The following is a 27083-nucleotide window of genomic DNA, read 5'->3' on the forward strand; positions in this document are numbered from 1 at the left end:
AACTCGGTTACGGTTCCATACCCTCAATGGTGCGTCTTCTGGCATGATTGCAATTTGTATAATGTATTCTATATTATTGAAAAATAGAATTTTATGTGGGTTTTGGAATTTATGTTGTTTTTTAACCGCTTCGTATCTCCCGTATGAAAAGCGACTTCAGTGTATAGCTCTCCATAAAAATGTGGAGCCTAAACAAAATTGAAGAAAAAATGCCTCGTCGTTGGGAACGAACTTAAATAAAAAGTTTTAGGAGGTTTCTAAGATGTGCATGTATAAGTAAAAGTGTTTGTTTTCAGCTGTGCGAAAGCCTGAGTCAAAAAGTGTGAAGTACTATATACTATTTTTTGTTTGTTTGCGAAACTGAACTAATTAATCGATTCTTTTATGAAATTAGAATTACGTTGTCCATTGATGTGAACTTTTCTAACAGGGATTTAATTAGTTGCTTGAGTAGCATTCAAATTTAATGAAATAATACAAAATTATTTTAAAACGACTTCAATGCAGCTATGCTGAGGTCTTTATTGTTTCCAAAGCATCACGAAAAAATTGAGAATTTTGAGAATATTGAAGAGAGAGGTAGCTTGAGATAGAGAGAGAGAGAAAGAGAGAGAGAGAGAGAGAGAGTAACTTAAATCGATGACTAACATGTAGCAAAATGGGATTAGAAAAATCACAAGTTTTGTGTGCAAAGCCACGACCGCAAAGTTGACGTAGAGCTACATAAGGTTATTTGTTACATTACTAGTATTTAATATGTTCAATATTTTGTGCAAAAGAGGAGTGGAAGTGCTACCGAATTTCAATTTGCATATATGAGTACGACATCACTCAACAGGAATGGAACACACACTATACAGCGCAAACAAGTTTCAACGATTAGAGTGTATCGGAATCAAATAACATTTTATTTCCAATCCAAGTACAAAACAAGAAATTATTATATCTTAATAATTTATTTGTTGTTCTTATAAGTACAATTGTTGTTTAAGTTAATATCGGATGTAACGTTTACCGTATCTCTGTGTTACCCTGACAGTGGAAATTAGGGCACACCTGCGGAAACAGTGGAAAGCTACCTGCAAACTAGAGATGACCCGCAGATTGATTGCCAGCATTTCACTAGAGGAAGTGTTGGCCAATGCACCTACCGCTGATGCTGCAACTTTTTACCAAGGAAAGTGCCGCTAAACCTACCGCTGAGGTTATTACCACTACTGTTACTGGTACCCTCTGCTGGTACCCGAAGATATTAACTCTTCAATTAAGTATTTATTTGTCCTCAAAAGAACAATTTTTTGTTCAATTGATTATCCGATCGCATCTCTATGCGAAAAAAAATCTCTGACTTTGAGAAAGGGGATGTTTCTGAAACACAGTGGAAAAATGTTTTCACATTGCAAGTTTGACGGCCCACATATTTTGTTTGCCAGCATCCCAAAACTGAACGGAGTGCCACTGCACCAGCTGGCCCTGCTACTGTTGCTGCTGCTAAGTATGGACTGTCGCAGTCGCTGTCCAGATTGATTGATTTCTTCTTAAAGGGATTTCAACCCCAAAAACGGTCATTCATCTTGGTGACTAGCTTAGGCAAAAGTAGGTTTTTAGATAGGCCACATAGTACATTCCCGATTTATTAGATCTATAATTCTGTCGATCGTGCATAGGCAAGGAAGCATTAAGCGACCAATCAGAGGTCAAATTTTTCGTTTTAGCAAGGCTTGACAATACAATATGTACAATAGCTCGAATAATCAAATTTCTGCATTTGGGCGAATTAATAAAAAAAATTCTAATCGACTACTGCAAGAATGAAGGCAATCCATTGAAAACTAACCGACTTATTAGCATTTTATATTAGTTATATTTTTCCATTTTCCGTTTTTAGATTTTCATTCTACATCCCTATGCAGCCGAACTTCCTGAGAAACGTAGTTCTCAATACGGGTTGCATTGTAGTTGAGATATGAGTGCGGGTCAATTTTGAGAAAAGCGAATAGGAAAGAACAACGTAAAAGATAAGGTGGTTTCCTGCTATCATAAGCAATACCACTTTTTTCTGTGTGGACTCATCACTGCGACCAGAGCTTAAATCTATTGTGATATTGCCCAGGTGTTTTCTGTACTCCACACTTCATTTTATCGGCAGTATCACTATTGAAGAAAGTGAAAAGCTTATCTTCCATATCCGTGCTTGTATGTAAATTTTACCTTTCCATTTCAAGCTTACTGCTCTACTATACCGAGCCTCTGCCCATCCTAACAATATCGCCTAATTACAATTCCCTGTAGGGAACTTTCAAACGTCACTCACACCAGTTTTATTATAACAGGGACTTATTTTTGTTAGAAGGAGAGTCAATAGGGGTACTGTAGAATTCAGATTGAAGGAACGGTACGTGGTGGGGAGCCTGAGAATAAACCCATGCTAAAGTCCTTCGACAACCAAATTGCCTGATTCTACTAAGATTCGAACCCACGACCACCTGGTTACCAAAGCGGACTCTGTAACCTTGCGGCTACAGAGCTCCCCTTGCGATACCACTTACCTTGCTGTTTAAATAAACTGTTGCTTTGTTGAATTGTTGGTCAATCCGAAAACAACGTTCAAATTGTTGTTTATCGAATGATATAAGCAATAAAGTACCAATGGAAATCGACAGAGATTCATCCGTTGAAAAGATTTTGGGCCATAATGAAGGGCAAAGTTCGAAAATCGTCCAGGGTGTTTAAGAATGAGTTTGAGTTGAAGAAATAATGAATGAAAGTGACCGTATGGTTGAGCTTCTATTTACGCGATAGAGTTCTGCGCGTGAAAGTTGAAACTTGCTGTTCATCTTATTTTACGAATAACTCCGGTGTCCGAAAGGTAAGCAATATGGGCCCCCTACTATTTACATTGTTTTTCAACGATGTGACCTTGCTGTTAGGTGCTGGTGTAAAACTGATATACGCTGACGACCTAAAACTATACCTCGATGTACTCTTGGACATATTTGTGGGCTGGTGCCGTAAAAACTAGTTAATTTTGAGTGTCTCCAAATGCCGCGTTATAACTTTTCATCGCAGGTAAAATCCAGTAGTCTTTGACTATCAGATCGACGATCAGGAACTTAAGAGAGTGGGTCATATTAACGACCTTGAAGTTTTTTTGGATTCGAAACTCTCTTTCAATTTGCATCGCTCGAGCATCATTGCTAAAGCCACACGCCAGCTTGGCTTCATCTCTAAAATTGCTCGTGGTTTCACCGACCCTTACTGTTTAAAAGCATTGTAGGGGAGAACCGTACAAGACGCACCAGTTGGGTAAGATGGCCCATGCTATTAATTCCCCAAAATACTTACACATGTGGCTTTTTATGACGAAATTCTTCGCTTGTCTCATAAAAACCCAGCTTCTCTAGAGTTTTCATAAAAAAGGTGTGCCATAATGACTAAAATACTCAAAAAACTGCGCAATTGGCTGTGGCTCTGTCCAACATGTAATTATTCATGAATTTTATTTAAGCTTTTATGATTAACTGACCAGTAAATAATACAAAAAGCTATGGTTCCCCTAACCTTTACACTTTTGGAGTTTATAATACTATGAGTATTTCAAATTATTTCACTAACTGTCGTCAACTTTTACCTAAAAACACCAAAATCAAAATTGGGGCAGGATGCACTATGAAGAGCTTGCAGGAGATTGGTTGACAATTTAGAGCATGTTCCATTATCTTTGATTTTACTTTCGAGACTTCAAGCGCTTCTCACTTCACGTGCTGATTTCTGCTAGTGGCATATAAGCCTACTGCTTTGGAGCATACTGACCTTTGTTGTGGTGCGTTTTGGTCACGGGCTTGTTTGGCGGCAATGGTAATTTTTACCAAAAAAGACATTGAAATCGAGTATTTTATAATAAACTTCGTCATGAACATATGATAAATAGATCCTGCAATCATCCTACACGTTCAATGTCGCTTTGAAATAATTTGAAGCGCTGTAAATCGCGAAAATGCTTAACTGGTGCGTTTTGTACAATCCTCCCCTATTGCTCGTTGGAATGGCCCACACTCGAATACGCAAGCATGGTTTGGTGCCCTAATCAATTGGTATGGACCATTCGTATTGAACATGTGCAGGAGAGGTTCATCCGTTTTGCATTGAGAAACCTGCCTTGGCGGGACCCGATTAACCTGCCTCCTTATCCTGAAGATTATAGCTTTCAACCATTCTTATGGATTTTTTCCGGAGAAACTCATTTAAGTCTCTGAAAAAAAAGTAATGGCTAGGGGCACCAAAATTCACAGGAATGGTTAAATAGTTTCAATCTTGCATTTTTTTCCGGTTTGAGCTTCAATTATTTCCTGAAAGTTTCAAGATAATCCGACTTAAAATAAATTTTTGGCGAAAACTTTTATCTTATGCTTTTTTCCGAGTACAGGCCTTATAGTCTCAAAACTGCATTCTTATTGACAGACAAACATTCGTTGCAACCTTCCGTTGCATATAGTGGAAAAATATATTTTCCCGATGTTCATTCGCCGAAATAAAGTGTTGATGCTAGACACCTTGTTTCCCATGGGAGAAACAACAATGGCCGTATGGCAGTGAAATGAACAAACAATAAAAAAAGAGTAGCAATAAAGCTTTTTTTCTTTGTGTAGATGACAGGGACAAAGCCAAAAAAGGACAAGTAGGAAAATCGGAAAAGAGAACTGTTTTCCTCCAGGATTGCAGTAGGTTAAGTTTAGGTAGAATTTGTTCAATAAAATTAATCTGATTCCGGCGGCGTTATTATCTTCGTACGAATGAGACTTATGTATGACAAGTCCCAGGTAACTTGGCCTTTGCAATCGTACTTTCGAAGGTCGTGCCTCAAAATGGTCAATGTTTTACTTTTTTGACCAGTGAAAAAAAAAACATTTTTATGCCAAATGTCTACTTTTTTCAATCGACTTTCTGGAAGGCAGAAAGTTTTCGAACTGTAGGACTTTTTTAGAGAGTTGGTTTTGTTTTTCAAAAAAAGATTGATTTTGACAATTTCATGAATTTTTTAATCGGTCAAAAAAGTGAAACTTTTACTTCACATCACAAAGTCCGATTGAGCACAGGCCAATTTTTTTGAGGCAATAAACAACATGTACATGGTCAGTTTTTCAATATATGTCATAATATGTCACCATAATGACCATCTATAGTAAAATGACAAATAAGTTACTATTTGAAAAAGCTCTTTAAATGTTTTTACGGGCTATATTATAATTCACTAAGCAAGTTCGCCAAACTCAAAAACACTTTATGTCGACAGCAAATACATTGCCGCTGCCGGCTTAGAGTGACAGTTAAAGCAGTGACAAAAATTGATTAGTCAGTGGAAAGTTATTTGGTGAGGAATAATTCAATTGGTTCTACTAATGATGGGACGAAATGAAAAGGATGTGCTAGTTAGTGCTGATGGTACAGTAAATTTTTTACTTGAAATTACAAATCATTATAATAACCTCAGTTTGCTTCTATTCGAATCCACTTTCTCTTCAATGTGACCATGAGTACCAGACATATTTTGTTTCACTTTCAGATGCGAATGCCAAATTAGGCAAAGCCTATTTGAAAACAAAAAAAATGCACTTTACAGTGCAAAAATCATTAGCAGATGCTTTTTAATCAAATCCTAAAACAAAGGGTTTACGTATAGTTTTGTGCACATTTATAACAGTTTACGTTACAATAAAAATTAAAAAAGCATCGATAAGAACTATCGAAAGGTCTTTTGGAGATTCAACGTACCGTGTGTTTCTTAACTATGAAGTTTCTCACTTTTATACAAAAAAATCAGAACAGCTTTGGGCTATATTTTCCACTGCATGAATCTTAACTCTTTGCATACTCTTGAAAGTTTATTGATGTAATTCAAACTTTCTGGCATATCTTATAGTCTGAAAGTCAGTAGCAGAATTTTAAAGTTCCCTAGCAGCTTTTTATCTATACAAAAATTGTCACCCCTATTGCGAATATATTATCACCAACCGCTTTCACAGGCTACGTTTTATAAAAGCGATTGCGATGGTTCTCAGTAGGCAACCACCGTTCACTAGCATGTGACGCAGAATTTATTGACTGGAAAATAAAAAAAAAACTTTCGGAATTAGAAATAAGGGTTAAGGGCAGTACTGTTGGATATTCAACCAAAGATAGCATCAATAATTTATATTTTTAATCCGTTGTCAAACATAATAAGTGGACTGATAAAAAGTAGTCCTAATCCTTTTTGCCATTCGCTTTGATGTAGCGTTTGGAAGTTATGCTTTTAAGTATTTTTTTTTTCTAAGTAAGGTAAAATTCATCCCGGCCTTCTGCTTTAACTAAGTGCCGAGAAGGAGGGTCAGGAAGAAGAAGTTTTTCATTTCCAATAATGAAACCGGTAGATTCGAGGTGGTTAAACTTCCGATAATCACTTATAAATGTGGAACTTTGTAAACGGATGGATGTTCAGTCCGAACATCTGAAGTTAATGGTTTAAAATTTCTTTTAACTTGAGAATTCATTGCAACTGGGCTGACTTGAGAAGTGTGGTTTCGAGCTCTCAAAAAAGTGCCTTAGATACTGGGCAGTGGATTTCACGATAACGTCTATTGTAGAACCGAAGTTTAATTTATACTAGAATAAATTTTTGGTTGACCTGTATATTTTATTTATTCGTTCAATTGTTCGATAGAAAATCCCAATGGAGTATACGTAAAAAAATATGTGCCAGTAAACCCTGCATTTACTAGAATGATGTGGAAAATATCCAGGGATGCAATCATTTATGGCCAGTTACGTAGAATCTCTCTATCAATCTCGGCAGATTGAACGATTTAAAAATTATCGAATGTATGTTCGTGAAAGACAGAGATTTATTGTGCTTTAGTTGTAGGCCATACAAATAGCATTTGCTCGTACTGAGTGTAGTTAACGTCTATGTGAGCTATTTGACTGTTTAGTTAAAAATCACTGAACTTCACGAGTTTTTAAACTTTTGAAGGTATGTCTTCTGTCACGAAAGAGGTAAAACATTAGAGGCAGAGTCACAACTGTTTGACTTGAAATCAGCTGCCCACAACTATGGAAATAGAACCTGAAATGTCCGTACCAGCAATAAATTGAAGGAAGCCAGCGCCTTCTGTCAGGTCTACTAGAAACAATTTTTTTTGAAGCGCGCATGTAAAAGTAAATAAATGCATCGAACTAACTTAGTGGTTCAGTCAGGTCTCTTGCCCTAATATCAGGCCAACCATTTTCAGACAACCAGAAACAGCTGATCCATGTTTAAATAACATCGTCTCACGTTTTCGTGATAGATCTATGCTGGTTTGAAGATTGAAACGGAAAACAGTCCGCACAGTTAAGATGCTATCTTCTAGTATTTCGTGACGGAGACAAGATAAATTGAAATGACATCAACCACAAGCAATACTATGCTGGTGAATTTCCTATTTCGTTGCGCGATTATAGTGTTTGTGACTTTTAAGGAATAAGCACACTATTTTTGAAGTTGTTTACCATTGAAAGAATCAACACTCACGATAAATTTGTCTATCCCACTTTATTAACTATTACAGTAAAAAATTCTGAATTTTACACGTCACGTAAAATATTTTCAGTTGCTTCTGACGTATACCACGATTTTGTTCAAAAATTATGTGCAATATCATTTCAATTTGTGTGGAATATTATGAAATTTACTACCATAAGCGAAGGAGGCAATTCTTTATATGCGATTCGACATACAGTCATACATAAACTACTAACGTACTGCATCAAATTTCGAACACGATTCGAACATGATGTAACTTCTTGCACAAAAAAATCAACGAAAAATTAACTTTTTCATCGATCTCAAAGGTTTAACATGTTGCTTATTTTATTGTTGTTGCAATTAAGTGCCATTTACATATATAGATTTAAACACATTTTGTACATGAAAACAAGGAGTATTTAGAAATCAGTTTTGACTAAAATTCCAAACACTTCAACGTAATCACTATAACCGTCTAAATCACTATAACCGTCGTAAATGGGCAAACCGTCTGAATACTGACTGTCACTTTTTTCAACGCCTGCTGATTCCCCGGAAGTAGCCCTGCTGTACATAACTGGATGAAGGACGTTCCAAGGAACGAAATGGTATATAATAATCATACTTTTTATTACACAATCTATAATAATTCGTTTTTGACGTTGACTAACGTCTATATCGAAGTTAGGCCCCTGAATTTTAAAATCTAGTAATTCAACCAGGGAAAACCAGAGAAAAGTGGTCAGGTTTTGAGCGCTTATTTTGCAGTCATCTATTATCAGGTTTTCGAGGTTTTGGCATCAATCGATCAGAAATTCTTTTACGGTTAAATTTATGTAACAAAAACAAACTATTGTTTGAGATACACTATTGAAAAATTGGTAATTAATATCGATTGTCTAAATCATACCGCGCAGCCAATCACTACCTCTCTTCCCAAGCACAGTCGACACTAACGGATACAATCGATCTGACTTTGTTGTTATTGTTGTTGTCACTTTCTGTTTCCGATGTTTATGCTGCTGCTAGCGGAAAAAACCTTGCAAATATGCTTCTTTTTGTTGGGGTTAAATTTACGACATGCGGACGCTAGGTGATAGCAGCTGAAAGGAGGAAAGACAAAAGAGTACCGGTCATCTCGTGCCGGTTTCACCCGTAATGCTGGTGGCTTTTAGTAGTAAATGGCTACTGCAAAACACTTAAATGGCTGGAATTCTGGACGGACTAACCAAAAACAAGGATATATTCGGCAACTGGCCCCTTTTGGTGCCTCGAAAGTTCATTACAGAAGTTTTGTAAAAGAAGCGTTGCAATTCCCTCTACTATTTGCTTCAATGGAATATTTTTTTTTTTTATAAGAATACGGTAGTCAACGTCATGCGGTCGTGTCTTGAATACCACCCTCCTACTTTTTATTGTGAAGTGTTCGAAGTTTGAGACTGTTCGAAGTTTGAATCAGAACGGTACTTTCGGCCAAGAAAAGTGTGAAAACCAAGCAGCAACGAACATCCTTTTAAGTATTAACAGAACCGGCAGTCAAAGTAGATAGTGTGACTTTGCTTTCGCATCCAAGTGAGTTCCAAAACTTTCTTGCACATCTATTCATCTGTCGGCACCGTCACCCACCGACGAGAAACGGCTCAAGTCCCTGGGATAAGGTGCGACAGGATATGCCAGTCAGCAGGGACAGGAATAATCCAACGATGATTATGCATTTACATCATTAGGCTATTTTCGTGATTAATGGATGAGGTTATGGAACGATGTAAGCGGTATAATGAAGAGCCATAGATGATGTGCCACTGTCAATTATGGTTGGCTGTCTTTCTGAAATTACCCGGTAAGAGGAATATTTAAATGCATTGGTAATTGTTTCCAGCTATTCGTGGTATAGGATAAACATTTAATCGCAGTTAAGCTTTACAAATTGCCACTTTGTGTTGAGTTTTTCAAACTTTTCAAATTTTTGGAGTCAAATTTAAATATGCATTCAAGGGTACATTAAAAAGAGGGTGGCATCAGCTTTAGGTGGTGTCGAATATATTTCCTTGAATCCTTGAAATTGATTCGACGAAGCGAACCTGGCTTCGGGGGTTTTCTTCACCTGCATACATTTCTCAGCGGCTGCAATTTTAACATTAATTTTGTCTTGAACCACGCGAATAAAGACCATTCAACAGGGATTCGAAAAGATCGTTACGATTATACAGTAAAATTATCATATGGAATCGATGTTGATGTTGTAAGATAGCACTGATGGAGATGTAAGTAAGTAAACTTTGGAAGATGAGACTTAAAGGAATCAATAAATTTTTATTGTAAAGCTTGAAACGTTGTCGTATTATAATCCAGGAAATCGGAAATGATAACACAGTTACGCCTTGTTCTTTTCCATAAATAGGCGGTAAATAGGCGAACGCGAACGGTTGGACCATCGGAGATTTCCATACGAGCAAGCGGACATAAATATTTTCATCTTTTTTTCAACAATTCTCGTATTTTTACTACTTGTTATGATCGAAACAAGTTGCTTAGGATCACTTGTGACTATATTGCGGTCAGATTTTGATAGAGGCTTGTATTTTTTTCTTATAACAAAAAATGGCCACAACATTCTCCAGAAACTCGGTATTATAGTACGCGGCGTTGATTTTTATGTTTTTCTCGATAAACACCAGAGGGAGCTTCCCAAGCCTGAACACAGCCCCCAAATCATCACCGACGCGAGGCTCTGGAACCGCAGGATGTTGATGTGGGACAGAGGGATGGTGGCCAACGTCGCCCACAGCGGAACGTTTTTGAGGGTCTGAATCAATGCTGAACTTATCAGAGGTCGATTTGGCGCATTGCATTTCGAATTTGAAGATATGTATGAGAAAACCTTCTTTTTTGCATTTTCCATTCTAGAGAACTCAAACTGGCCTCAGCCATACATTTCTCAATTTCAAAAACTAGGTTTTTGTCGCTTAACTACTTTACCGAAGAAACTGAAGAGCTAGGATTTTCCTAAAAATGCTATAGCTGTTAAAAGTCAAGTATGTCGAATTGAAAGCTGGAAATGATTTTTTCTGCCAACACTACCAGTGTAGGTACCGCTGTCAGTCAGATTACTATCAGAAACAGCCTCTGGAACATGTTATAGATCCTGCTTTCTGCCTATTAACCTACATTTGATTGCTCGATTCAGCGGAGTGTGTAAACTCGATACAACAGGTTACCTCTGATGGAAATTTAGATCATTGCACGATGAAGTCACAAAAAAGAAGAAGACAGAGGTTTGACAGTTGTCGCGGGTTTGTTTACATAGTATCAACTTCCGGTAAGCTTAGGATTGTGTGGGGTCCCAAATGGAATCAAAACAACTTAGTTCTGGAAAATCGATCACTTTACCCCACCCTACTATATTTGAGGCTGAAACTGACACCCAATAGCGTAGCTAGGGGGGTGCGGTTGATGCGGTGCACACCAGACCCACCACTCAAGGGGGCCCCAAAATCTTGCGAACACCGAACCGGTCAACATGCCCATCTGAACTTAACCTCATGTATCTGTGCTCGCCACTCTGCTCTCGTGATCCACACGGACAAAGTATACGAGATTCCGATGTTCATTTTTACCATGATTCGTTATTCGACTGACGCCGAAGTTGAATGTTTTGCGATCACAAAAAACATTCGATGCAACGTGGAAACACGCAACGAAGGAGCGATTTTTTGCAATGCTGAAAACCAGACTTGATAAAGCACGCACCGCACTAGAGGCGGAACAAAAATTGAGCTCTTGCTTGCTAGGTATCACGCAGCTGGGTGCTTCAGTCGATGATTCGGCACGCGAAGAATGAAGAATACCACCACAGAGCGGATATCTCTTCGTTGGTGTTTTTCTAAAGTTACATACAGTGACATGCGTTGTTTAGACGCACCATGTTTTTCACAGGTTTTTCTTTCAAAACTAATTGAATTTTGAATGTCTTCACTTATTTTTGTTTGTTATCATACACTAAAACAAAAAGCATCATTTCTTCAAAAAAAGTGCACTTGATAGAGAAAAAAATGTGAAAAATTGAAAATAAGCTGATGCATTCGTTTAGACGCACCGCAATAAGCTGATGCATTCGTTTAGACGCACGTAGTAAAAGCTCAAATTTTCTGAGTCAATCAGTTGGCTAATACTTTGTAGCTCCTCCCTTACTCATTATAACTGCAAATATTCTTCTGAGCATTGAATTGACAAGTTTATGGAGAGTATTTGCAGAGATTTGTTGCCAGCATGAACGTATGCATGATTAAGGGTCGTTTACTGTGTTGAACTGGCATCCATTTGCATAAACTCTTGCAGCTACTCCAGTGGTTCATGATCGAGTTGCAATCAGGACTACATAATGGTCCATCAAATACGGTGATGTCCTTTATAGAAAACCAGGCCTTAGTTTATCGGGAAAAATGAATAGTATCGTTGTCTTGCTGAAATACAACAGGTTCATCCATATAATACTCCAAGTAGGGAACCAAAACGTCTTCCAGAAGCTCGCAGTAGTTGTTGGAATTCATTTTGGTGGTGATCCAGCAGATAGGAAGCTTTTCGTCATAAGAAAATCTTTCCCATACCATAACCATTCCTCCACCAAAATTTCGCGTAGATCGAGAGACATTTAATTCCGCCAATTCGATCCAGTAGTGACTGTCACAGGCCATTTCTCATCAGGAAAAAGATACCCTCGGTGGTCCTGACTATTACAGTCAATACTGGCACGATTTGGCGGAATCAAATGTCACTTGACCCAAGTGAAATTTTGGAGGATGAAGCAATTATGGTATGGAGAGGATTTTCATATGACGAGAAGCTTCCTACCTGCTGGATAACCACCAAAATCACGTGCTGGATAACCACCAAAATCACGTTCTGGTTCTATACTTGGTGGCTAATATGGATGAACCGGTTGTATTTCAGCAAGACAACGCTTCTATTCATGTTTCCCAACGAACCAAGGCCTGGTTTTCTGAAAATGAAATAGCCGTACTTGGTGGACCAGCATGTAGTCCGGATTGCAACCCGATCAGGAACCTCTGGGGTATCTTGGCTGCAAGAGTTTACGCAAATGAACACCTGTTCAACATAGTAAACGATCTTAAATCATGCATACGTTCATGCTGGCAACAGATCTCTGTAAATACTCTCCATAACCTTGTCAATTCAATGCCCAGAAGAGTATTTATAGTAATTATGAGTAAAAAAGGAGCTACAAAGTATTATCCCACTGATTGACTCAGAAAATTTGAGCTTTTACTACGTTGACTTGAGGTGCGTCTTAACGAATGCATCAGCTTATTTTTAAGTTTTCGCATTTTTTATTCTATCAAGTGCACATTTTTTGAAGAAACGATGCTTTTTGTTTTAGTTTATGATAACAAACAAAAATAAGTGATGACATTCAAAATTCAATTAGTTTTGAAAGAAATACCTGTGAAAAACATGGTGCGTCTAAACGAACGCATGTCACTGTAGAGCGCACGGTGTAGCCCCGAATCATTTTGCTTGCTTTTTTGTTTCGTGGCATCTCCGTCTCCTTGTACTATGCTTATCTTTGCTATGTATACTACACGTTACAGCTAGTGCAGAGGGTGAGCGCTGACGACGTATGCGGGTGAGTGGGTGACTATATGTTTGTGTTGTTTTTGAAATTAAATGTCATTGATCGCGCACGGCCCTACGTTGTGTTTAATTTCACCCTTTGGCATCACGATGGGCAATTAAGGCCTAGGGAGCAGTTTTCTTTCGCGCACCACGAAACGCACAATCTTTACTTTACTACTGTACATTTTTATTCTAATATCTATTTACAAACTGGCAGTGTAACGGCGCTGTCGCCGTACGCTTATCGACTAACCACAATAAACACTAATGATTAACACTGGTGCTGCTGTGGAGAGCGCTTTTAGAGGCTGCCTCTCGGACGGCAGCATTGTCGAGCCAGAACAAAGCCTAAAACAATCACGCGCAAACCAGCGTCGCTTGGGCCTCAGCTGGTCACTCACGGATGACAGTAATGCCCAGCTGAGGCGGGAGTTTTGGCGCGAACAGTCATGAATTCAATGAAATGAAATTTAATGTAATAAAGTAGCAAAATAATGCTCTGTTTAATAGTTTCAAAAGAACATTGAACAGTGAAAATTTGTTATAATTTTTGCAACAGTTGCAGTTACTTGGATTCGTTTGTTTCGTTCAAAGAAAGCATGCGTTTCGGTAAATATTCCCTGTAATATGAGGTTTAAATTGCTTTATATGTTTGAGCCTTCAGCCAGAAAATACAGTGGAATATAATCAAGACATTATTTTGATACTTTCCGTCGTTTCAGGAAGCATAATCATCAATCTTTATTCAAAAAACGAGTTTATATTTTAAAAAATATTACAAAATTCCTAATCAAACTTGGTCAAGTACGCACAGCATCTCAAGCAGAGCTTGATTGTAGCTCTAGCTCCAAAACCCACACGCACTCGGGCTAGGTGCTTTGGTCTTCAGCTTGGTGCGCAACAAATTAAAAGCATCACACAGCAAATATCTCTTCACGGATCAAAACAAAACGAAAAAGAAAAAAACGCTCAACGTGCCTCCAGGTGACGAACACAAGATTATCGCACTGCATTCGTAGCATTTTTAGCTCTTGCGCCGAGCTGGTGCTTACTACGAATGTCACATAAGACGATAATACGCTCGTGGTGCTTGGTGTCTATAATTTGGCGATGTCACCGAGCGGCTCGGAGCGGTGCTTTTACCAAGTCTGGAAAACGCTGTCTATCTGTGCTATTGTGTGGCTAACTTGAAAATATGAAACAGAGTGAGGGAAATAATCTGCGTTCACGCGAGACATCTGAAAACAGTTGGCTCTAAGTTAAAGTTGATCAAGAACTATTTGAGGTCAACGATGAGTAACTTGAGATTAACAAACCTTGCCATTTTATCAATCAAACGTGAAATCACTGCACAGAGTGGTTTAATAGTGGAAATTCGTGAACTTAATTATTTTGTGACGTTTGTGTACATTTTGGCCTTTCGGTTTGTTCTGATGACTTTTAAAATTTTTGATTGCACAACTTGTGGAATATTCGCCATTTTGTTTTTTAAGGTGAAACTGTATTTAGAAAAATTAACTTTTTTATTTGAACCGATAGCGAATAAATGTGTTTTACAATGTTGTAGTACTTGAAATTTTAATAAAGTTTGCTTAAGACATCAAGTTGCCATGGGTTCAATTTATTGAGATATTATATGGTCTTAGGATGTAGTACCTTAAAATTAGTTTTTTGGACTTTTTCACACTTAAACCACATTATATAACATGGGTATGTTAAGCAAAGTTTTAGGTGATAGTAAAACAAACAACTTTGCTGCAGACACTTATTCGTTTAGATCTCATCTGTAGAAGATACTATGGTTTTTATGTTAAAAAAGTGCTCTTTTCAAAATGTTATTACTAAGTAAGCTGCAAAGGTTGCACTTGCAATAAGTTTCGTCTGATAGCTCGAAGTTTAGTCTTTAATAATTGTGAAGATGCTCAGTGGCCGTCAGTGGCCTGAAATATGTGGTGGTTTTTAGTTTCTTATGATTGTTGATTCCAAAAATCAGTTTTTCAGGTTTATTCTTATTTTATCTACGTAATACCACTTGGGTATGTTCAGCAAAGTTTTAGATAATAGTAAAATAAGCTTAAAACACCGAAACGCATGATGTATTTCAATGGAATATGTTATGATTTTAGGGCACATTTTTTAGCATACCATTACATACCAATCAGCAAACTTGCTTGGGATTCATATTTGTAAACTTTTTTGATGTTCATGGGACATTTTATAATTAATTAATGTATATGTGAATTTTGCATTTACTTAAAAACTTTGCATTCACTCAAAAACTCTAATTTATTACAAATCTAAAATACAATAAAAATAAATTTTAAAATCGTTAAAAGATTCATCTTGAACCTCTGAACTGTCTGAACTACTGTCTCCTATCAAATCTATACCTAACAAATACTTTGCATCTTGAGATGATATTTTGGAATTTTGTTTGGTATTTTTAAACATACTGGAGATGAGTGGGTCCGACGATACCAACAAACGACGAATAAGGTCGAGATTCAAGATTGTTCTTGAGCATTTTCTGGTATGATCTCGTCGGTATCGCTTGAGATCTTTGTTTCACGATTCCTAAGCCTCTTCGGAAAGTTGACCTATTGGAACATTAAAGTGTTCAATAATTTCGCTGCCGTGGATAAGTATTTTATGCACTGAAGCTGACATGTAGTACCACGGGTATAGATGCACTAGATATGTTGCTGTCTCTGCACAATATTCGGAAAACCGCTTAGGCGACATCCATAAATTACGTAACGAAACGTAACGCCAGCGCCTACCCCCCATAAAAATTACGTAACGCTGTAGAAGAGTTTGTCTAATGAAAATGCTGGTTTTTGGAGAGTCTCTTCAGAGATTTTTTGTTACGTAACGCTGATCTTACCTTCCCCCCTCCCCTATGTAACAAATCGTAACGCTAAGGATAACCCCCCTCCCCCTTATGAGCGTTACGTAATTTATGGATGTCGCCTTAGTGTTGATTTCGCATCCAGATGCTTACACCTGATAATACATTTACATTTTAATTTTAGGTTGAAAACTGTAGTTTTACCTTTATATTACCTGCAATATTGCTCCGCATCGTTCCAAAGCTTTTACGTCTAGCCCAGTTATGCATACCGTTTTAGAAGCATTGGAAAAGAAACGACGAGCAGTGTTTCCATCATTTGATGTCCCTGTTCCTTCTGGCTTTGGTTTAACATTTCGTCGGTTTCGTGCAACACTGGCACAACTCAAAAAACATAGTTTCGAGAAAAACGCGTTTGAAAATTTGCGTCGAAAATTTATTTTTCGATTTTCAAGAAAACTTTGAAGTTTAAGATTACCAATCCTTATTTAACACCTTTGGGTCTATTATGCACATATTACGTGCTCACGTTGTCCAAGTTTAAACCTTATTTTTACTAACTTTATGGAGAAATTTCGATTTGTGCAGCAAAGGCACATCTACTCATAGCTCTGGAATTTCTGTGATTTTCGAAATGGGATTTCGTGTGATAAAACTTTACAGTATTTGGCATCGTTTGCCATCAAAATCTCAAAAATGCAAAATTTTGAGTTGTGCCAGTGTTGCACAAAGCCGATGATTTCAAAAATAGATGGGTTTACCCGAAGAATCATAATCATAACATATTCCATTGCATCATGCGCATCATCATGCGTCATGCGTTTCGGTGTCTCAAGTAAAGTTGCTTATTTTACTATTATCTAAAACTTTGCTGAACATACCCAAGTTGTATTACGTAGATAAAATAAGAATAAACCTGAAAAACTGATTTTTGGAATCAACAATCGTAAGAAACTAAAAACCACCACATATTTCAGGCCACTGACGGCCACTGAGTATCTTCACAATTATTAAAGACTAAACTTCGAGCTATCAGACGAAACTTATTGCAAGTGCAACCTTTGCAGCTAACTTAGTAATAACATTTTGAAAAGAGCCCTTTTGAATATAAAAATCATAGTATCTTCTACAGATGAGATCTAAACGAATAAGTGTCTACAGCAAAGTTGTTTGTTTTACTATCACCTGAAACTTTGCTTAACATACCCATGTTATATAATGTGGTTTAAGTGTTAGAAAGTCCAAAAAACTAATTTTAAGGTACTACATCCAAAGACCATATAATATCTCAATAAATTGAAGCCATGGCAACTTGATGTCTAAAACAAACTTTATTAAAATTTCAAGTACTACAACATTGTAGAACACATTTATTCGCTATCGGTTCAAATAAAAAAGTTAATTTTTCTAAATACAGTTTCATTTTAAAAAACAAAATGGCGAATATTCCACAAGTTGTGAAATTAAAAATTTTAAAAGTCATCAGAACAAACCGAAAGGTTAAAATGTACGCAAACGTCACAAAATAATTAAGTTCACGAATTTCCGCTTTTAAACCACTGTGCACTGATTCCATTGATTTTGATCTGTAATTTCTGATTTTACCAACCAAACGGCTCGGAGAGTGAGTATCTAAATACCTAATAAATAATTTTGCGGACAACGGAATAAATAAGGAGAAAAATCTAAGGTTTTTGTTTGTCTCAATTCCTTTTATGGAAGAAAAAACTGCCCAGTCATTTTAATTGGGGGCCCACGTTTTCGTTACCGCACCAGGCCCACCAAACCGCAGCTACGCCACTGCTGACACCAATACCAATACACAGAATGCACATGGGTGCACCATTCATTTTAAGTGTTCAAAAATGCGGAGATTGGTAACCAGCTAAAAATAGACTCGTTTATTCATTTACCCACTAGGGTGCCCGGTAAGGTGGCCATAACCAGGGCTGTCATTCGCACACTCAGTGCGCTCAGTGTGTTAATTTCACGTAAAGGCACAACGAGAACGGTACCTACACATTTTGACAACAAACAGGCACAATGAGAAAGAGCGAAAACGAAATGACTATGAAAGATATCATCAGGTGGGAAATATTTCAAAAGAGGGAGAACGGAACAACACTTTGTGCTGCTTTTTGTGCCACATTGCGTGAGAACAAAGTGCTTAAGTTTGAGCAGTTTGCGTTGCGTTGCGGTTAGAAAAAATAGCAGAAAAAAGGAACCAAGACCAAGGACCATATACATTTTTGAGAATTCATTTAAACACGATTCTCAATGGCGTGGACGTGTTTCTTAGGACATATTACGCACGTCCAGACATGTTTCTGTCTCGGTATTCATATACAATCGCTACATGCATTCACTACTGATACCGTTCATTAGGGTGGAAATGACTTGTATGGTAAAAAAATGTTCTTCGTCGCATTTAGAAGTTCGTTCAGTCGAAAAGTAAAACTTTGACCGATCGATTTTTTTCATTTTTTGTTTTTGGATAACATCAGATCTCGATGTTTCGTGTATTTTTAAGACATTTGGGATCAGAATTTTTTGATATTCAAAAATTTATGAACTACCTGCGCATTTTTTTCATTGGTCACAAAATAATGCTTTCGTGTTTCCGAAGTCAGATTTAGCTGAAGTTTAGTATGGGAACTTTTTTCGAAGACGAAACTATTGAGTCCTACTTCTAAACGAAATTCGAAAAGTCGAATTCTATTGCTGCCCTACTGTTCATTTAGGAGACATATTGCGGCTACCTCCGGGAAGAAACCATTTTTAGTTTTGAAACAAAACCCATTGAGCAGCACTGAAAATTAGCTTCTAAATTATTTCAATAGTAGTCAAATGAAGTGTCAAAAACCAAAACAAAAATTAATGCTATAATCGTTCGTTTGTCGAATCCGATAATCATTGCCCCAAGCAACACACAAAGTAAGACACAATGTGTGGTGTCGCACATTTTGGCAAATGCACAAAGTGTACTCAGTCGCATTTTTTCGGTGCGAGAGAAAGAAGAAAAGAGCGAATGGGGAGAAGAGAACACAAACGAAATAGCGGGAGTGGCACGCACGGTTCGATGGCAAATGTGTTGTGTATAAATTTGTGTGGTTCTGTCTGCACTGAGGTGAATTCCAGCCCTGGGCATAACTATATGGAAAAAAGTAGGAGGTTGTATCCAAGACACGACCGCATAACTGACGTAGAACTACGCCCACTATTAACAAATACATTGTTGTAGGTGTTCCATTTATGAGTCATAAAGTCTACTAATGCTTGCTTCGTGCTGCCTCAACTGTGGGGTAATAAAGACATTGAAAACACGAGCTGTAAAAGCTGTTTCACATTCTGTAAATTAGACGGATGCTACAGATTTAAATTGCTACTATCCAGCACAGATTGCTCGCTTGAGTTGTCAAAAAATTTCTAACCTTCAAATATTTGTTTATTTGCCTTGAGAAAAGCATTTTGCTGCTCAAAATTGGATTTTCTAATGGCAACCTTTATGCTGCCTCAGTAGTGGGGCAATAACGGCAGTCTGACGACACACTCTGAGAAGCGGGAAGAATCGCGCTGCTCTTGAGATATGGTGACGAACCACCGTGCAAGTTATTTGTTCAGTTTTATTGATTTTTGTACACAGCGAATAAACACCGATGGTGCTCTCACACACGCAACGGTTTTAACCCGTATTTTATTGCGGTTTGTAACATCAAGCGATTTCGTTTGCTCGTTGTTGCGTGTTGCATCATATTGCAACTTGGCAGCTGGGAGACGACGAAATTCTGTTAATGCTGATTGATAGAATCGACTTTATATCAGTACTGCATATTCGAATTAACTGCCTTTGTGAATGCGTTCTAACAGGGCAGTTTTTTATTCAAAATCGGTTATGTTGATCGCAGCCTTTGTGCTGTCCCAACAGTGGGGGTATTAACTAAATAAACTACAACAGAATTCGATTGCTAGGATCCCGCGAAGAATGTTTGCTTGTGTTGATGCTAGGAAATTTTCACCCTTCAATTACTTGTTCATTTGCCTTGAAAAAAGGCATTTTGCTGTTCAAAATCGGTTGCTGATCGCAACCTTTGTGCTGCCCCTACAGTGGGGGAGTTATGATATACGGACAACATGCACTGTGGAAGCTATTTCACCTTCTGTAAATTAGACGGCCGCGATAGATGTAACTGCTAGAATCCACACAAAATGCTTGCTTACGTTGTCAAAAATTATTAACTTTCAATGACTTGTTTATTTGCCTTGAAAAAAGGCATTTTGCTGTTCAAAATTGGATTTGGTGATGATGATCTTCATGCTGCTCTAACACGGGGGAATAATGACAGTCTGGCGAGGCACGCTGAGAAGAACCGTGCTGCTCCTGAGACGTGGTGACCAACCAGAGGGCTAGTGCTGCTGCTGCGGGAGGACGACTGCTCTTGTCGCTGTCTAGAACTATTATGAGCGGCTTCGGCTGAAACAGGCTCTTATATAGGCCAAATAGCATGTTTCCAATTGCAAGGTATATAATACTGTCGACCGTGCTTCGGAAGCAATCATATAACGACCAATCAGAGGACGTAATTTTTGTTTAAACAAGGCTTGACAATAATCAATAGTACAATAGTTTGCATAATCAATCAACAATTTTCTACATTTGGGTGGATGCGTGTATAATTTTCCAAACAATTGCTGCAAAAATGAAGGAAATCGGTTGAAAACAAACCGATTTATAAGCATTTAAAAAGGGACATATTTCGTCCCCTTTTCGGTAATAGTTTTCCTATTTACATCACTATGTGGTAGGCTAAAGAAAAACGTAGTTCTACGTCAAAAATTCCATCACATTTAGCCTACGTAATTATTCTGCAAAAAAGATTTGCATGTGAAATAACGACCACGACTCAAGTTATACTGACTCTTAGTTTTATTACATTATTTTTTTCATGTCGCATTGATTTACGAATATAAAATTAATTTTTCAATTTACAGGTTTCAAAAATTTTCGTCAATGAACATGGAAAAAAATCTAGACAGCTTTTCACTCAGTAGTGAAAAGAACAACATTAGACGAAGCAAATATTCACCTAATTTTTCGTTTACTGAATAAGACAGAAAATACTTTTGCAAGCAAATATTACCAGTCATTTTAAGCAAATATTTGCTTCGTGTAATGCCCACTTTAGAGCTGCCATACACTTTCACGACGTCAGTTTCGTGTTTTGATAGGGTATTTAGTTTTATTGCACTATTGTATACTGCCGGTAACCGCAAGTCAGTCCCATCTGTAATTTTGTCAATTTGAGTTAGCATCGTATTTTGGCCTAGCTTTGAGTATATTTTCAGATGTACCGATAAAAAATAGTGGTTTGTTCAACAGAAGTGGAAATCAATACCAAGTCGAATAGTCACATTAGGCAAAGTAACCGCAAGTCAGTCCCAAAAGAAAAATAACCGAAAGTCAGTCCCGATTTACAAAAAAAAACATGCATAATACAACAGTGAATGGGAAAAAATGAATGGGAAGTAAAAAAGAGTTCGATACGACCGTTTAGATGAAAATAAGTTATCTAGTAATAATTATCAATTATTGGGAATATTTTTTAGTTTGAATTGGTGATGAATTTATGTGGAGCAATTTTCTGCTAATACGAATTCAAGTCAATTTTTTTCTTGGTTCGCTTCTTCGTGGATCTATCCGCAAAATCTTGAGTATTGAAAAAACTTCCATTAGAATCCAGGGAATCGTTCCAAGAAATCTCCAGAGGTGATGCTCGAACTTCAAATAGATTTGGATCATCTTGACATTTGTTGTCGGATGAACCAACTGCAGTCCCGGCTTCAGTTTCTTTATCCAAGTCCAAGTTTCATCGGTTCCGTACATCATGAGATTTTCCAACGTCGACATTTCTTAAAAGGTTCTCTTGGACATACACTTCCTAACAGCGAAGGATTGACAGTTTTCCACGGCAACGAATAACAACACGTCAACACGCACTATAGTTTCAACATGGCAATGTGACTGACTTGCGGTTACTTTTCTCTTCGGTGCAGAATGTAACGGCAAGTCAGTCACACTCAAGATTTTTATCATAAAATCAATTATATCAATGGTTTTTACAACGTAATTAGTGCGGGCTAGTATGCAAACTATATTTTAGCATGAATATTGTCAAAATAATTCATCTTAAATAAGTGATGACTGAGCGTGAATAAAATATCTTTCGAAGCTGTTTTCTCGTTTTAACATTTTTACAGATGGGACTGGCTTGCGGTTACCGGCAGTATAGGAAACTATAAAAAATCTTGCGAATTTTTCTAGGAACTCGGGAATTCCGGGATCCCGGGAATTAATATTTCTGTTCCCGGGATTCGGGAATCCCGAGAAGAGGTATTTCCCGGGAACTTGTTTCCGGGATTGCGAACCCCAATTGTGCCAAAAAATTATCTGTGCAAAATTTCAGCTCAATCGGATATGATTTAGGGGTGCTTCAAAGCGATTTTCGGCCAAAATTTTTTTTCGAGGTAACACCACATCTCAAAGTTTTATACATTTTTAAGTCATTTGGCAACGAAAAAAATGTCTCGATTTTCCCAATTTCCTGTACTCCCCCCTTGGTAGATTTTCGGGAGTCGAAAAATCAAAACTTTGAGCGCTTTGAAGCACCCCTGAATCATATCCGATTGAGCTGAAATTTTGCACAGATCATTTTTTGGGGTTTTCGAAATTTGACATGACCCTTTTCGCTGCCATCCTAGTGCCCAGCCTCAAAATAGGGTGACAAGAAAAGAGCGACATTCGACTTTCTTTTAATTTCATACATTTTCAGCAGCAATAAAAAAAGCAGATCTAAATTAGAGTGTGGGAAAGCCGGATTATTTTTCCCATTTTTCTCTGCTCGAAATCCCGTAGTGCGTTGCCTGCAGCTTTTTGTAATGTACTCCTCGTACACTATCTCGGAGAACATATGTGTTCCGAAGTCAGCCACAAGCAGGACGTTTTCATCCAATTAGCTGTTTGGTGTAATCGGTTGTTTCGCTGAAGCAAAATCATGCTGATTTCTGAACAAGTACTTCAACATCACTCACTACAATTTGCAAGTTGCAGTGCATTTGTTGAGTTACTTTCTCAATTATTTTTCAAACATGAATCGATCACATTTCTTATTGGAGCGATGTTGCGACATGCTGCGTCATTGCCGTGTCACATTGGATGCACTGCATAAACTCATAATTTTCACTACTTTCTCGACGTCTTCATGAAACCTGTCATGATAACGCAAATATATGATTCTGAAATCCCTTTACGAGCACTGGGATGGCAATTTAGCAGATTGAACAATGTCGTTTGTTTGGTTGCGAAAAATTAGCCGAACTGTTTCTCGTGGCGTTTATAAACGGTTTGATAACGTTAAGCGCCGGACCAAAGTTTTAAAACTTCAGTCTTGCTATGTGGACGAATGGAGTGAAAGCTCAAAAGCATCCTGCGTATGCTTTGACACATTCCACGATATGGTAACGAAGGAACACATAATAAAATAAGTCATGAGAAACCAATACTAGGAATTTGAGCCGGCGCTCTCATTCCGCATTCGTGTCCATGGGGCGTGACACATTTGTTGGCGTATCGTTTAAATAAAACAACTCGTTATTTTAAAAGTTTAATATCTTCGCAACAGAGCATATTGCGTTTAGTGAATGGGTCTACCCCATGTACAATCGCCCGTTAATCCATTGACACTGTGAGCTTTCAAAAAAAAGTAAGGAGAAGGGTATTTCGAGAAGAATGCAATTTAAGTTTCAAGACGCAAAAACACGAATGTTGGTAAGACTGTGAGCAAATTCTAATAATAGGCGGACAATCATGACCATTCGATTGAAAATTGAAAAACGTCAAAAATTCCTACGTCTATATCTAATCTAAATAGAGCACTGTGTTAATAGTATGAAGAAAAAAACAGTCAAGCAAAACACTCGTAGGACTATCTTCGTGTGTTTCGCAACCATCCTTACAAAGCAACAAATTCTTCTGCTCACCTCTTGGATTTGAGAAACTGTTATGTCATACTATACTTACCATAAACATATTACTAAACATGATTTTTCAAGTACATTTCTCTATGATTGTTGAAATTTTGCGCGTATTTTGTTTTGTAAAATAAGAAAAAAAATCAACTGAATGGATTTGCTTAGTTTAACCCTCTAGTGCCCAATACCGCCATTTGGCGGGCTTCAGTCAAACCTCTAAAAAGCTTCAATAAATACTTAAAAAGTGTTTATAATGATCCATAGTGATTTTAGTGAAACCCGTCCAGAAATTAACTTGGGCACTAGAGGGTTAAAGTTTAAGTGTGAGCGGGGTGCGCCTCTTGATATGTACGAGCTACACAAATAAATAAAAGAATAATTTACTCAGGAGTAATTTCAGTACTACAATAATTTTATACGCTAGATTATTGGCCCTTTCGCTATATGTACATTAAAAAATTTGAATTAAAATGTAGCCAATTCAGTTGTGAAAAAATCTGCAACATGAAAACGAAAAATGGTAATTTGGAAAGTCAGAATATACCCATGAAAAGTTTCTTTGGAATCGGAACACGAATGACCAGCTCATGTAAATAGCATACAAACCAATTTACACTCCACTTGCGTGCAGTGTGCAAATAATTGTCCTTCTTTCAGATACTCACACGCACTGTTGAAGCCGACGAAGCACAAACAGAAATACGCCGCCTGCGGACGGTTTTCTTCCGCTGCTGTGGTTTTCACAACGCGACAGCAATGATTGAGCAATTCATATCATCGACCAACAAAAACATGAGCTGGGTAATCCTTTGCCGGCCAGTGACACACCCGAGTGATGCGATGGGGTGCTGAGTTATCACGCACAATCTCCCACTTTTTCCAAACAACGTATAAAAAAATCCAGCAATCTGGGGGGATGTAAACACTTTACACAGGTAACACTTTCAGCTGAACTCGACAACACGCATTTATGCGTGACATTCGTAGAGATATACGCCTATCCCCGACTGTTTAATCAAACATTACACAACAAACATGCAGCAGCAAGCATGTTGGGGCCGGAAGGTTCGCAGTGAAAAGAAAATGTTTGTTTTTCGCTTGTCAGTTTGTTCTCCTGTGATGTCACTGAATGATACTCTGTTTAACCGGATGGTTCCGAGGCCGTCCTCTAGCGTTGATTGCGGAAACAGATGTTCACTTCAGCGGAGTGTTCATAAAGTTTAGCAACTAATATGAGACGTTGATCTGGGAATACGAAAAACAATGTGTTGAATGAAACTAAGTTATAATCAGTATACTGGTTTTGAATTGCTACCACAGATTGCAGAAGCAGTGTTGCGAAATTTCGACACTGCAAAATGAAAATGATACAATAGCAATTTCCCTCTCACTCTCATCACACTGACATTGAGTTCTCGTGTCAATTTTCAAAGAAAACCATGTCAGCGTAATAAATGATATATCTTAATTAATATCGAAATTATTTGATGTGAGCCAATCTATTGCATGGAGTCGATGAAGTAGGTAGGGCATCTACATCCTCAACCGCATAAATATCGCTAAAGTAACATAGCATGTGCGTGTGCATTAACACTGTCAACTGCAGAGTTGCCAATGTTCCAGTTTAAACTGGATTTTTCCAGTTTTTTTTCAAGTGATCCAGTCAAACAGTTGAATCCCAAAATCTTCCAGTTTTTTCATATATTGATCAGTTTCATCCAGATTTTTTATTCACTTAAGCTCCAGTTGATTTTAGAAAAAAATCTAAAAACGTAATTCACTGTGCAGTGCTGTCTAACTGCTGTCAAACACCAACACATTGGCTTAGTTCGTAAACAATTATCTGGCATTTCTTTCTTACTCGCATCGTATATCGCAATATCGTTCCTTTATTTCTGAGTAAGTTGGCGCTGACCCAATGGAATAAAGAAATTCGCTATTACATAAACGTTGGAAGGTAATTGCAAAAATTTGTATCTTCAATATCAATACAAAAGCGTAATAAAGTATGATATTTATATTTTTTCAATGCAAAGAATCTCAAAATAACATTCCAGTACAAATGATGTCTAGACTAGCTGTAATGCCAAACAAGCAGCAAGGCGCAAAATCACAAAACACGATAGGAATTTGGATGAAACGAAAGTGCCTGTATTAGACTATCAACGATTGGAGAAAGAATCTCCTAACGAATTAGTGCAAGGTGTTGTGGCGCTTTCGTTTCATTAGCGCCATTGTATGGTAGAAATCAGCTGCTACTAGGAGAATGGTTTAGTTTATCGTTGGTTCGCCATTTCAAACGAATATATTTTCCGCTGTTTTGCCGCAAAAGGTGTTTTTTCACCACACCACTTGGTACGGTGCCAAATGTCGCTAAAAGCTGGAGGGAAAATGATATCACGCATAAACAAGCACCCATCGCGACTTGCAAGGATGAAGGTTTCAACACAAAAACGATACCTCACACAGTGCGGTATGTCGCGGTATTGTACGGTATTGAAAACTAAAAAATCATCCATAAAGTTGTGGTTGTTGGAAATTTGATTTCAAAAAGAGTGAATCAAGATGAAGGACGAAAATATATCGTACGTTAACTTTATGTTAAAATACACTTCACAAATGTGTCAAAAATGAAAATACAAGATATTGTTTCCTGAAAAAAACACTTTATGTTCGCTCTGCTTAGACAGCATGTACGACTATACATAAAAGTTCAGGGGTTAAGGTCCGGGAAGCTGGGAGTCCCCAAAGTCTTATCGAGTAATTCAGTCAAATTCTCCCGACATTACGCTTGAAATGTATTCGCCGTGTGGGCCGATGCACAGTCCTATTGAAGGACGTAATGATCCTTCCGGTAAAGGTTCCGAAGTGCCGGAGCCACAACCTTATTGAACATCCTATAGACGTTTTTTAATAGGAACTCTTCAAACTGTCCCTTAGTCGGATTTAAAAATTACGTTTTTCCATGTAATTCATTAGCACCTTTCAGTAAAATACCTATCATGGCTCTTTATGGATTTAGATTCGAGTAAA

General features: G+C 37.7%; 1 protein-coding gene across 2 annotated transcripts in view; it reads right to left on the minus strand.

Annotated features, from left to right (window-relative positions):
• LOC129727869 (uncharacterized) overlaps positions 1–27083 on the minus strand; it is a 153345-nt gene that overhangs the window by 124422 nt on the left and 1840 nt on the right. Inside the window, exon 2 of one of the 2 annotated variants that reach the window (XM_055686113.1) lies at positions 24716–25295. The exons of the other annotated variant lie outside the window; for it this stretch is intronic. The gene's annotated coding sequence lies outside the window, so the exon portion shown is untranslated. The remainder of the gene's footprint in view (positions 1–24715; positions 25296–27083) is intronic. 2 annotated transcript variants of the gene reach the window in all.

This window comes from Wyeomyia smithii, chromosome 3, assembly GCF_029784165.1.
Source record: "Wyeomyia smithii strain HCP4-BCI-WySm-NY-G18 chromosome 3, ASM2978416v1, whole genome shotgun sequence".
In the NCBI taxonomy this organism is placed as follows: domain Eukaryota; kingdom Metazoa; phylum Arthropoda; class Insecta; order Diptera; family Culicidae; genus Wyeomyia; species Wyeomyia smithii.